Source organism: Pristiophorus japonicus, chromosome 10 (assembly GCF_044704955.1).
Source record: "Pristiophorus japonicus isolate sPriJap1 chromosome 10, sPriJap1.hap1, whole genome shotgun sequence".
Taxonomy (NCBI): domain Eukaryota; kingdom Metazoa; phylum Chordata; class Chondrichthyes; family Pristiophoridae; genus Pristiophorus; species Pristiophorus japonicus.
The window spans coordinates 185069233-185083645 of record NC_091986.1 but is presented as its reverse complement, the minus strand read 5'-3'; the positions used below and the strand labels follow the sequence as shown (position 1 = coordinate 185083645).

The following is a 14413-nucleotide window of genomic DNA, read 5'->3' as shown; positions in this document are numbered from 1 at the left end:
CCCATTCTCTCGTATCCTGAGCCATCCTGCTGGGCCAACAACCTGCTCCTTCACTTTTAGGAGGTGTCAAGCACGGCTCGTGGATAATGCTCCCTCTGACCTTTCCCTCATACCCCTTCTCCAATTGGCAGAGTAGTGGCGGGCCTTCTCTCAGCACTTGTTCGAGTGCTGCTTCCAATATCAGGAAATTAGCAACATGAAGAGTTGGAGGTGTAAACCAATGCCTAACCTCTCTGTGTCAGCTGCACTGCTAAAAGTCATTTTCTGACTTTGCGCGTACTGTGGATGATTTTCCAACCATTAAATTAAATGATCAGAAAATCATGCTCGGTACCTCCAAAATGTGCTCCCAACATCTGAGGCTACTTGCCAGGAGCAGAGAGTTGAAAAATTACCCCTATTGCTCCCAAGGAGAATTTTAGCAGTAGCAAAAAGGTTTTTTTTACGCACTACCCTGTTTATATGTGCCTTTACTTAGCAAGATGGTTGGCAGCAGCTAGCATAGCACCACGAAATATAGCATCACGAAAATCTTCAGATTATGCAAAGAATTATGCACTTAGACATAAACGAGCTTTCATGGGCCAAGTGGTCTATTCTCATTCCTGACTTTTCTTCTGTTCTTGCACTGTGTAAGGTTCTGGCATGAAATAAGGGAGCTTGTTGTGGTGATAGCTGGTAGGTGTAAATTTTGAATTTTTCGCTTCATAAGTGAATAAAGATTGTTGGGTGAAATATATTTAAATCTTGTACCTTGTTCCTGATCTTGAAGACTTTCTAGAGAACTGCAAAAAACTGAAGTTGCATTGTTATGGATTGACATGTGACCTAGTTGATGGCAGATAGTGAGGTTTCAGTGTCTTTGTGGTTGTGATATATGTTCTTGGGAGGTGGAGGGGGATATAGAGGGTTGTATTCACTGCTTTAAGGTCAGTAAACAATTCTGCCACCAGAGTTTACAGTGAATTCACAATACAAGTTAAATGTTAATACAAGTGTTGTGTAAATTGGGTGTGAAATTCCAAACTGACTCTGAAATGAAGCAGTGTGAGATTCGCTCCTCTGTAATTTCTCTTTATTCTGGAGTTGGGTCAGACCACGATACTGGATTTATGCTGTATTTACACTAACTGTAGGGTCAGTGTAAAGTGAAACAGCTCTAGCACTCATGGTACAATTGTAGCATAAATGCACCCTTGCCTAATAGTTTCTCTTTTCTATGTTTGTTGACTGGTCAAAGATAGGTAGAATGTTCTGAAATGATTACACTTACTTCTGTCATTAGGTCGGAGAATTCTTTCTACTTGCAGTGGCTTTTTGAGCAGATTGTCGCTGCTTGTATTCTTTGAGTCATGTTGACTGCATAAAATAGGTACATTGGGCTGAATTTTCGCCATCATTCTGCGTCGTTTTTTTTGGCCTACGCTGTTTTTTTTGGAGCAGACTAAAAGCTGCAAGTTTTGCCAAAGTTTCTGTGCCACTCTAAAGTAGGTACGTCTGATTTTTTTCAGTTTCTGATTTTTTTTTTTACATCACTGGGGGCGGAACTTGCCGGGTGTGCCATTTCTGGCCATTTAAGTGAGTTTGGCCGAGCATGATTTTTCTCTCAAACGGCGCACTGCACCCTTCTGAAAAACCTTCCCTACACTTAAGGAGATCGGCGCAGAGAAGAGAAAATTGGCACAGAGAAGACTCCATCGTTTCAGCAGAGCTGAAGAGACAGGATGGTGTGGGGGGGCGGGGTCCATTCAGCCTGGGATGGCAGTGAGTGGTCCTTTTGGGCCGGTGTGGGGTCCTTTCGGCCTGGGATAGATGTGTGTGTGTGTGTGTGTGTGTGTGTGTGTGTGGGGGCCTTTCGGCCCGGGATTGCAGTAACACCGACACTGTAGAGGTAAAAAAAAAAATCTATCAATGCTAAAAAGGAATAAAGCAATTTCATTGTTTCATATTTGAGATTTCAGTCTATTGTCCCAAGTCTCACTTAGTGATCTATTTTACAAAGGGGAACTGCTTTATTTCTGCCTCAGCCCTTCAGAGCGTCCCTCGTTACCCTGGCAACCTCAGTTTTTTGGCGCAGAATTTAAAGCTCCACCCACAGAGCTTAAGGACATCTGCGCTGCTCCAAAATGAAAGGTTATGCCGGCAAAACTTGGAACTTTTTTTGTGGCGCAGTTGGGCCACTAAAACATCGGACGTACCTCTACAACTGCGCCAGAAAAAGTCCACGTGGAATTTTGGGCCCTTTGATTTACCATCATTGTTACTTTGGTAATGTAAGCAACATCCACACAATATCTATTTAAAAAAAATACATGTTCATAAAGTTGTCAGCTTGCATTAATATATTGCACTATTTAAAAATGCAAATAATAACGTGGCAATATGAAAAAGGAGATTTTTTTAAAAAATCAAGTAATGGTTATCTTGTATCGTAAAGTATAATTTGACTCTTCTGAATTACAACATTAATGGACCAAAATTTCCAGTGGGGTAGGGTGGCGGGCTGGTGGGGCAAGGTGCAAGGGTGGATTACTCAGAGACCCGCAGTCTCCGATGCAACCCGGATCTACCAGGTTTCCACCCAAATAACAGCCTTTGGAATTCCCGATCAGCAGGAGGGTGACCAAGTCTTCCACGCAACCCCCCACATTGATATATAGCTTTGGGAACATGTCTGGGCATTCCTGGACAAGGACAATGCTGGGAATTCCACCCAATATGTCATCAATAGGCTCAGTAAGACCTATACTAGCTGAGACTGATATAGGACCAGAATAGGGCCTTTAAAGGCCCCAAAAGGTTTTACCAGCAAAGAGGTGAGTATTTACCTTTAAAGACCTGCCCTAGTGTCCATTACTTGCCCATGATGGCCTTTAACTCCACCACTGGAATGGCTGGAGACTGCTTGAATTTACCTGCCAGGAGTTGGACTGGGCATCTCCAAATATTTAAATGACTCCTTTTCCGTGATTTGGAATGGGGTCCACATCCTTTTCCATAATTGGTCAGGAGTCCCGTTCCATTGCACTTCTGAGGGTAGAGCAGAGGTAGTAGAATTTCAGGCCCATTGTTTTGGAAAAACTACTTTTGAAAAGCATAAGGCATATGCATATGCACAAAATATTTTGTTTTTAATGGATTTTAAGATGAGTTTAATAATATCACAAATTAAATCCTATCAAGGCTATCAATGTCACATTTCTAAAATAAGAATTTTTAAAATTCAGTATGTGGTGCAAATATTGGTACCAGCAAATGAATAATAAAGCTCCTATTTAAGTAGGATTTCATTTGATATGACAGGTCAAATTAGCAATTATACACCAGGAATGTGTATATTTTGGAGCATGCCATGTAAAACACTGACTGAAGCTTCGAGGTCAGCCTACTGCAGCTGCAGGATTGAAAGAACACTTCAAATTCAAAATGCCAAAATGTCTGCTTGCAGCTTTCTTTCCTATTAGGCCCAGAGGACATCAATAATTTTTTTTGTTTACTTTATTATGATATTGAAACCGTGTTGCCATGAAACTGTATTGCTCATCTAAGGTCTTGTGTGCCACAGCAAAATCTTAAACATTCAATTGGCAGTAGTACAGCGTGAAATTACAGCACCAACACTGATGTAGGATTAGCAGGTAGCGCGTAGTTTCCATGCCACTAAATAGTATTCATGTCAAATGCTGATGGTATTTAGAGGTGATGATCTTGAAATGAAGTTTACTCTCCTGTCTGGGCTCTTAATTTCAAGGTTTTGGCAAATTTGAACAACATTTTAAATATAATTTTTAATTGTGTCTTCAGACTACAGTTATTGATATCTAGGGTATACATTTTTGGATTGGTTATGTGTGAATGCCAAGTGTGTATGTGTTTATATCTGTACCTTCTGCAGCAGCATGACAGTTTTTGCATTTTAAATTGATCCATTTAATGGTAGATAATGCACTTTTATGATGCCACTGGCAAATAAAGGCCTCTGATTTTGCTAAAAACATTGAACAGATTTATCCCATAGAGGATGTAAACAGTCTGATATTTTTCCCTAAAGCACTATTAAAAGATATTTAAAATGTCTGAATATGTGATGGGCAGTGCCTTGGTCGTGTGTTAAATATTTATCAACAGGTCTGACATTGAAGAGAGGCAAAAATATCCATGACATTGAATTTGTAAATGTTTGGAATGTGGCACCAATTTCATAGATGAATTTAGCCCTAAATCTACATAATGAATTTCCCTTTTAATGACCAATTGACTGGAATAACTGCGTCTGATTACATAATGCAGTTGTATTTTTCTTTCAGTTTTGATTTATTTTTGTTGTAGGCCATTCAGTATGAACTGTGTGCCTAAATTGTAATGATTCTATTAGAGGTAAGGTAATATTTTAGTGCTGGAGCCACAGTTTCCTAAATTTGCTAATTTTAGTGTCAGAAATATGCATAAACAGTGATGTGAAGCGCACTGCAGATGCATGACTAATGGTGAAAAGCGCTAATGGGCTGTGCAATAGTGCCTTGCTCCAATGATTTCTATTCAAAAGTGGAGTCAGGGAAATTAGTGAAAAGGGGAAAAACAGTATTTTGTATGCGGAGGCCTTGTTAAAGATCGATTGTGAGAAATCTGTGCAGAATTAAACGGGGAAAGCGGATAAACAGAAAATATGAGTGAGGATCTCATAGTCACACCTGCCATTAGTCAACTGAGTGAAGGACAAGATTTCATTCAAAGCATCACTGCAGCACTAGTCTAAGTGAATAGTACAGAGCAAAGCTTTTTGGTGCACAGCAGCCGTTGCTAGGTATCTCGCATGGGGGCATAAGGACAAGATCAACTTGCATTTATATAGCGCCTTTAATGTAGAAAAGCATCTCGACAGCTCACAGAAGTACAATCCAACAAAAATGGAAGCTGAGCTAAAGAAAGAGATACTTGGAGGAGTACTAAAAGTTTGGTCAAAGAGCTAGGTTTTAAGGAGCATCTTAAAGGAGAAGAGAGCGATGGAGAGATTTAGGGAGGAAATTCCAGAGCTTGGGTTTAGGCTGCTGAAGACACCTGCAATGGGGGGGGGGGGGGGGGATAAAAGGCCAGAGGAACGGAGGGCGTAAGGCAGGGCAGGGGATGTTGTAGGTCTGAGAGAGGGTATAGAGATATTGAAGGGATGAGGCCTCAAAGGGATTTAAACAGGAGGAAGAGCATTTTAAAGGCATTGGGGGACTAGGACCCAGTGTAGGTCAGCAAGTACAGGGGTGATAAGCGGAACTTGGTGTGTGATAGGATACGAACAATAGAGTTTTGGGTGAGCTGAAGTTTATGGAGGGTAGTAAATGGGAGGCTGGCCAGGAGAGCATTGAAATAGTCAAGTCGGGAGGTGACAAAGGCATAGATGAGGGTTTCAGCAATAGATGGGCTGATGCAGGGATGGAGATGGGTGCTGTTGGAGAGGTGGAAGTAGGTGTTTTTTGTGATGGAGACGATATGGACAGAGAAACCCAGGAGTCCAGAAGGCATAGGAGGTATGTGATTCATATAGCAAACTGTCCCAAGCAACAGCTCCAACAACAGGGTCAGCTGCCTGGGCGTGATGGAGGAGCAGTGCACTTTGAGGCTTAGGCTCAGCAGGATACTGTGACTGAGGTGTGCCATTTGGTCCACCAAGGTGTGCAGGAACAATCAACCATCCACAATGCAGCACTAATGATGGTAAAGGTCACCATCGTGCTCTATCTTTATACCACACGTTTCGCTCAGGCATCCACAGTGGATATAGTAAGGACCGGATGCTTTTCCTTGAACCGCTGCTTTAAAGAGGCAGCTGAAGTGAAGTTTTATCTCTGTGCCATCTACATACATTTAAATGGCAGAGGCACATAAGATTTAACAAATTGATTGTTTCCTTAAAGCACAAGGCATAATTTAATGTATGCATATAGCAATTCTTGTGCCCGCCAACAATCCAATGGCTACCTAAATAGGAAGAGCTATTTCATCAGCATGCAAAAAGTATGTGACCTTTGGGAAATAATGCATTCAATGGTCGTTTCCTAGGGGATGTGCGTGAAGCTTTCATTGAGAGGCAATAAAATGTGACACAGTTCTTTTGAAGCAGAATGAAGGATGTATGCTGGCTCCTTAGAGATGTGGTGCAACCATGGCTGATAACATCTCTGCGCAACCCCCATAGCCCAACAGAAAATAGAGACAGAGGCACATGAGCAAGCCAGGGCGCTTTCATTGCGTAGTTTGAATGTTAAAGCAATCTTTCAGCTGCTTAGATTGGTCAAAGGACCTTACAGTATGCGCTAGAGAAGGTCAACAAAATTATAGCAGTCTGGTACATAATATTGCCACTGACTGGCCTCACCATGGTACAGCAGTTGCAAGCTATTGAAGATGACGCTGTACAGTAGCCAGGTTACTGCGCTGAGTGTGCCAGTTGTACAAAAGCCTCATTGCATGATTTTTCATGGGACGAATGCACTTGGTCACTATTGCTTTCTATTTGACATACTTACAATCTCAGAACTGCTGGATGCTTTATCTATTTAGCCTTGGGTAATATATATATATATTGTTGGCTTTACTTGTAATTCAGAACAATAAAAGAGTGATGCACTGTAAGATACATTAAAAGGTAATAGATTTTTTTATCACTATTGACGTGCAGATTCTCTGTTTTCTGGTGTGTTTACTCCTTTTGAGCCATGCAATTCTGCACACGTTTTGTATATGTACCCCAAGTGTTTCCTTATCTGAAGAGGTGGCAGTGGTGGGTGATTGCTCACACACCTTTTTTGAAAGATTAAAAGGCCTTCTCTGGAGGTACTTCACTGACACCAAAACACACACACACACACACACACACACTCACTCTTCAGGGCAATTTACGCTAAGGTAAATTACAAAAGTAATTGTAGGAGATATTTAGTCTGAAAACAATTAACTATCAACAATTACATGTTTGTCATATAAAGTTCCGGTTGTTAAGGGCACAAACTAGTTTTCATAGTAAGTCAGTTGACTAAATAAAATGATCCCCCAAAGTTTTAAATATGGTAATGGTTACTCATTGTAAAATGAAAAAGTCACAGGTTCTGCTGGCAACAATAGCTCAAATGCAACAGGGCTCAACTGAACTAGATTTTATCAGAAGGAACGAGAAAGTAAAAACAACAGGGTGATATGAGAGAACCGAATATGTACTACTTATGGATGTATATTCATTTAAAAAATATATATATTTTTGCATCCATATGACAAATCTTTGTTGGCTTTGAAGAAGCCCCAATTCAAAATTCAATTCCAAATAACAAAGGAAATGTTTTCCAAAATTTATTAAGGTGTGCACAAAACAGTGGGATAAAAGGAAGGCACTCGTGACTCTTGACACTGTTTCCTAATCTAAGGGCGTAGGTGTCATGTTCTGTTCTATCTCTTAATGCTCTTTTGGACATTTTCTTCCCCTTTTAGATTTTCTTTGTTGTAACACTATGATTTTACCACGGTATTTTAAGCAGCTGTTCACTGTTCCGCTGTTAGAATTTGTAAGGCACTTTTTAACCCATTGCAGAGGCATTAAATTTAGCTTGATCTAAGTGGAACCCTTATGATGACGTAATAGGTGGGACCAATTCTTCTGTCGGGCAGGACACGCCACTGTCTCTTGAAGGAGCTTTGTAAAAATACTTTGCAAATGAGGTTGACCAGATGATTCACAATGTAATGTCTGTAAGCTTGTAATGTTTGTAGCTCCACACTGTGGATGTGGACGTATTGTGTACTGCAACTGCAGAGTTAATAATAAACAGAACCGGGCTGTTCCGAAGGCTTCCGACAGAGCTGCCTGCCATGTTAGGAGCTGTGTGTGCTGTGCTCTGTGAATATATCACACACAAGTAACAAAGTCATGAGTGCATTCTGGCCAGCTTCATGAGCAGAGATACTCATCACACCTACCTCACTGCTAACCAAAACAGATCCTATTTTTACTCCACTCTTAAAACAGAACTCTTTTTTAAAATAAAATTGCATTTAACACGTAGTCTCTCTCTGTAGTTCCAGGTCATGTGTGGTATAAATCAGATTACAGAATATGGATTTCACTCAGTTTTCTCTCCTCAGGATTCTGGAACAAGCACCAATAAGAGCAGCCTATTTATGGCGAGTAAATGGTTGTGTTATTTGTAATTTCTCATGGCTGTCATCAACACAGGCTGCATGTGCAATGCTAAAAGAAAGAAAGACTTGCATTTATATAGAGCCTTTCACGATCATCAGACTTCTCAAAGCGTTTTACAGGCACTGAAGTACTTTGAGTGTAGTCACTGTTGTAATGTGGGAACGATATGCCCTAACCTCAGAAGAGCACTCTTTATTTTAATGTTAGCTGGGCAATTTCAACTCTCCCCGCTTGGTGAAAATGGAGCAGGTGATCAATTAAAATGGAGCAGTACCATTTCATGCTCCATGCCTGCCGATTTTGGATTTTAACAATGTTGAAATGGTAGAAAATGAGTCAGTCAGACTCGGGTGGGTGACTCATGATTTAATGCAAATTGGAGTTCAATGATTGTATTTTAACAGGAGCAGGAATGGGGTACTTAAGTTGCATGATCAGCCATGATCATATTGAATGGTGGTGCAGGCTCGAAGGGCTGAATGGCCTACTCCTGCACCTATTTTCTAAGTTTCTATGCCTATCCCACCTGGTGAAACCAAATTAGAAGCAGCCAGGAAGGAAGAAGAGGCCCAAAAGGTAAGTGGAAAACTTATCTTTGTGGAGGCAAGAGGAGCAGGAGTGCTTCTCCGGGCCCCAGCCGACAAGTCACAGCTTCCCCTGCCCTGGACAAAAACCCCCTTCCTTTCCACGAGACCCTCCCTCTTACTTTCCGGCAATATAATTTCCAGCAACTGGCAGCCACTCTGTGCCCTCTTCTGGGCAGCAAGTGGATGTCGACATTTAAATAAGACCGGGTGGTTTAAATCGCAGTGAGCGCCCCGCTGTCATTGGTAGGCGGGAGATTAACTTGACTGAGCTTTCCTGTAGAAAAGGGGTACTAAGGGAATGATCAGCCATGATCTTATCGAATGGTGGTGCAGGCTCGAAGGGCCGAATGGCCTCCTTTCTATGTTTTCTATGTTTCTATGAGCTGTCTTCTGCGGGAAACCTGCTCTGAATTAAAATCCTGCCCAAGATGTCAGTCTTGGCTCAGTTGTAGTGCTATTTGCTCTGAGTCAGAAGGTTTTGGGTTCCAGCCTTACTCCAGAGATTGAGCACATAATCTAGAATGATTGTCGGAGGTTCACTTCTTTTGGATGAGACATTAAACGGAGAACCCATCTGCCCTCTTAGGTGGATGTAAAAGATCCCATGGCACTATTTGAAGAAGAACAGGGGAGACCTACTGCTACCCTGGCTAACATTTATTCCTCCACCAACGTCACTAAAAACAGATTTATCTCATTTGCTGTTGTTTTACTACATCTCAATAGTTACTGCATTTCAAAATGTACTTAATTGGCAGTGTAATGCTTTAGGACATCCAACCATGTACTATATAAATGCAATTTTGTCTTTTCTGCTTCACGTGACATTTGTGAATTACAGAAAATGTATGCTACCATAACCTCTGTACCCGCAACAGTTGTGAGCTATCTGGTACTATTTGATGATCTCTTTTTTTGTTTCTCACATGGGTCTCTGTTTCTCACATGCGCATCTATATAATCCTACCATTTTCCCCTGAAAATTCATTCTTTGTTGTGGTGCAGTACAGGGAACTGTATTATGGTGTTCAGCACAATTATCATACTTGTGGTTTATGATTATCATGATAAGGAAAAAATAGATGGTTTCCACTTTACATTGTGATGTACCAGTGTATCAGCGTGTAACACCTCTATTAAAGGGAAACTTTATGATACTGTGGAAACTACAATTTGAAAAGCAGTTCTTAATCATATAGCTGCGTACTGTAATATGAAAATCTTTTTCCTGTAAGTTACAAATACATTGGCATTTTAGTTATATGCAAAATATTTTACTGACCGTGTTATTTAAAGTGAATTGTGTCTTTGGATTCTATATTATGGAGGCTGCCTATCAAAGAGGATTATATACACAAATCATGAACTAGCTGTCTGGTTCTGTCTCTTCCTGCACCACCATATTGCTCTGCCTTTCCTTTACTACATGTTTAATCAAAATGTGGGTGTTAACCACTGCTCGATGAGGAAAGAAAACACTTGAATATATATAGTGCCTTATCACAGTCTCAGGACCACAGCACTTCATGACCATCAAATTAGTCACTCTTGTTATCTGGGTATACACAACAGCCAGTTTGTACATAGGAATGTTCCACAAACATCAAGTCAGATAAAATGAACAGTTTGTGTGTTTTTGGTGGTGGTTGGTGGAGGGAGGAATATAGATCAGAACATGAGAGCGCCCTGCTCCTCTTCAAAAAGTGCCATGGATTATTTAACATCCACCTGAACTGTGAAAACAGGCAGACAAGGCCTTGGCTTAATGCCTCATCCGAAATACAGATGAGCTGTGACAATGCAGCACTCCCTTAATATGACACTGAAATACCAAGCTAGATTATGTACTCACTTCCTGCAGTGGGGCTTCAACCTTCACACACAGATGAGATTGCTACCAAGCTGAAATTCAAAAGTCAATTTTCCAAATATATGGTCATGCTACAAGAGTGTAGAAAATTGGCCCTTCAACCTGCCATTAAAACACAAGTATTCATTCAAGTAAACCAAGGTGACATTTTACGGTCTGTGTTTTTAAAAAGGGGCTTCAGTTCATTTCCCCCACCCCGCATTTCAGAAAGCATAAATTTGCATAACCAGTTTTTTGCCCTGCTAGTTTTTGACCAAATACCAAATGTTTCTCTTTTTTTATGAAGACAACAGTTTGAACTTGTTTTGATATGCTGTTTTAGTAATGTTAGGTGCTTTATATAACACAATCTTTATTCCCCCTCCCCTCCCCATAATCTTTATCCCACTCCCACCCCCTACATATTTATCTAACCTTTTCTGGAGCATACTACCACTAGGGTACCATTCTACCCTTGCTCCCTTACCCAGATAGCAATTCTTCAGGTGTGATCCTGGACTATTGAATGTAAAGCAGGCTGTTTATCCACTGGGAGCTCTGCAAAAGCTGTCCGTCCCGATGGTCACACGATTTCACGTGCGGCGGTTTTCCTTTTTAACAATTATTCATCCTGAAGGAACTTTAAAAACAAAATCAAATTGATGCTCCGTTTGGTTTAATGTACTGCTAGTCCAGCTGTTCCTGTCTCCCTTCAAATCAGCCGGCGTGATGGACATAATAGTGAGCCTATTCGATCCCTCGCTTTCCCGCAGGCAACCTGTGAGTTGGGTGGGTGAAAATGTATAACTTTAGTCTGTTCAGCCCTTACTGCATGAGCTAGTCATTCCATCTCATCTATTTGTGGAACCTTCCTATGCACAAACTGGCTGTTGTGTTTTCCCACATAACAATGGTGATCCCGCTTCAAAATTTGTAGGGCAGCAGGAGTGATCTATCTGCTACGGAGAAAACATTTTCAGTATAATTTTCAGTGTTGTCACTAGCATTTAAGCAAAGTGTTGAAGTGTGACATGGTCATACTGTATTAAAACTAGTGCTGTATATTCAGAGAACATTTTGAACTATATAATGGTGAACTACTGAGGGTGGCAGTGATGGGAATAATTTGAGGGAATAAATTATAGATTATCACAAGAAGCATTCTGGCTGAGATGATCTTGTCTTGTGACAACATTGAATTTATTAAACTAAAATAAATTATATAATTTATAACACCATGTGCCGTCAATGATGCATTATATTGACAATCATGCCATTTCCTCCTTTGCGTATAAACTTGATAATGGGTCTTGCACATCAATTTAACTCTGGCCCTTTTGAAAATGTACTTACTATAGGTGACATTTGATAATGAGGTTGACTAGTGCTGTGTGAACTAAATGAGTTAATTAGGGACTATGTTATGCTGTGGTCTGAATATAGCTGTATAGTATTTAAATGTCATGTTTAGGGTTAAGAATCTCATGCACTCGGAGTAAATGGGAAGTGGTTTTGTAGTGTTATGCTTGGATCAGAATTATGCTTAGATCAGATATGTCTGTGTAACTGCAATCAATTGTATTCTGACCAGCAGACTATTGTGCACTTCATAAAGATGGCAGAAAATTATTTGTAATAGAAGAAGGAAGTATCAAACATATATGTTGTGGCACTGTAAATCCTTTCCCATTTTATTTTGTTGATATAATAAAGCTCATATATTCTCTAAATCTATAGCCATCTTTGATTTTTTTTTACAAACTAGGCAGGGCTCAGTGGAATGAAAACGGATCTTTTGCAGCATTCCCATCCCCCATCCTCCATCTGCTGTTGTGCTGTGAATTATACTGCAAGAGAGGCAGGCCAGGACAAAAATGGCTGTGGTTGCTACCTGTTTGTGGTTGATTGGTTGTTTTTCCTCCTGATTGCTGCAGGCACGGAAGAGAACAGCCGCTTATCAAGCACTTCAAATCTAGTTTGTTCAATGTAGCAGCCCAAGAGAAAATGGCTGCTGTCTGCCTTGTTTGCAAATCTTGTGATATGCTGACTGTTCAAGAGAAAATGAGACTTTGATCATGCAAAGTCTGCATGTGGATTCCCTTGTCTGATAATGAAACGTACAGAACCCTGACCTGCCACTACAAAATGGTTTGCATAGCTGTTTGGACCACGCTGTAAAACGAATTTAGGTAAAATAAATACTGTTGTTTGGGACATGCTGTAATTCAAATTTAGGTAAAATAAATGCCTGGAAAGGAAGTGTACCAGCAATATAAGCTGTGGGAAATGAAACCGTATTGCCAAATTATTTGCTATAAATGGATTGTAGTATAGGTACGGTAAGACCATCTTTTGTTCAGTTTTGTATTTTAATTTGCAAATCAATGAAACAATTTTTGGTAGACACAGCATGAATACTAGGGTTTTTGAACAAATGAATGATCGGGTTTGATTTAACACAGAACAAGGGCTTAGTGTATTTTCTTTGAAATGTAATAGTTCTGTAGGATTACATGCATTAACCCTAAAAGGGGAGTTGTTGCCATAGTGAAGATGTACTTTTAAAGTATAATAAGAGACCTGTGAAATGAGATGTTGCAATGTCAACATTACGACTATCAGTTCCTATATTTGTCAGGACTCTCACTCCAGAGGTGTCCCCGCCATAGCACTGAAACAACTCTTATTAAAGTCACAAATGACATCCTGTGTGACTGTGACAGTGGTAAACTATCCCTCCTCGTTCTTCTCAATCTGTTTGCAGCCCTTGACACGTTTGAGCACACCATCCTCCTCCAATGCCTCTTGCCTGGTTCCATTTTAATCTCTCCAGTGGTAGCCAGAGAATCACCTGCAATGGCTTCTCTTCCTGCTCCCGCACCATTACCTCTGGTGTCCCCCCAAGGATCTTATCCTTGGTCCCCTACTATTTCTCATCTGCATGCTGCCCCTTGGCGACGTCATCCAAAAATACAGCATCTGTTTCCACATGTATGCTGACGACACTCAACTCTACCTCCCCACCACCTCGCTCAGCCCCTCCGCTGTATCTAAATTATACAACTGCTTGTCCAATATCCAGTACTGGATGAGCAGAAATTTCCTCACACTAAATATTGGGAAGACCAAAGCCATTGTTTTCAGTCCCCATCAAAAACTAGCCACCAACGCCATCCCTCTCCCTGGTAACTGTTTGAGGCTGAACATATTTAGCCCCAAGATGCGCTATTGACCATATATCCGCGACATCACTATGAGCATCTATTTCCACCTTCGCCCGACCCCACCTTTGCCTCAGCTCATCTGCTAAAACCCTCATCCATTCCATTTGTTACCTCCAGACTTGACTATTCCAATGAACTGCTGGCCGGCCTCCCATCTTCCACCCTCCGTAAACTTGAGGTCATCCAAACTCTGCTGCCTATGTCCTAACTCGCACCGAGTCTCGTTCATGCATCACCCCTTATGCTCACTGACCTACATTGGCTTCAGGTTAAGCATCACCTTGATTTTAAAATTCTTATCCTTGTTTTCAAATCCCTCCAAGGTCTCGCCCCTCCCTATCTCTGTAACCTCCTTCAGCCCTATAAGACTCCGAGATATCTGCCACCTCTTGCGCATACCTGGTTTTAATCGCTCCATCATCAGTGGCCGTTCCTTCAGCTGCCGAGGCCTGAAACTCTGGAATTCCCTCCCCCCGCCTCTCTACCCCTCTTTCCTTCTTTAAGATGCTCCTTAAAACCTACCTCTTTGACCAAGCTTTTGGTCATCTGCCCTAATATCTCCTTATGTGGC

At 41.1% G+C, this 14413-nt stretch overlaps 1 protein-coding gene across 3 annotated transcripts in view; it reads left to right on the top strand.

Annotated features, from left to right (window-relative positions):
- The window catches only part of LOC139275231 (F-box-like/WD repeat-containing protein TBL1X), a 346548-nt gene that overhangs the window by 107108 nt on the left and 225027 nt on the right, over positions 1-14413 (top strand). Inside the window, exon 1 of one of the 3 annotated variants that reach the window (XM_070892398.1) lies at positions 12708-12807. The exons of the other annotated variants lie outside the window; for them this stretch is intronic. The gene's annotated coding sequence lies outside the window, so the exon portion shown is untranslated. Of the gene's footprint in view, positions 1-12707; positions 12808-14413 lie in introns of those variants that run through there. 3 annotated transcript variants of the gene reach the window in all.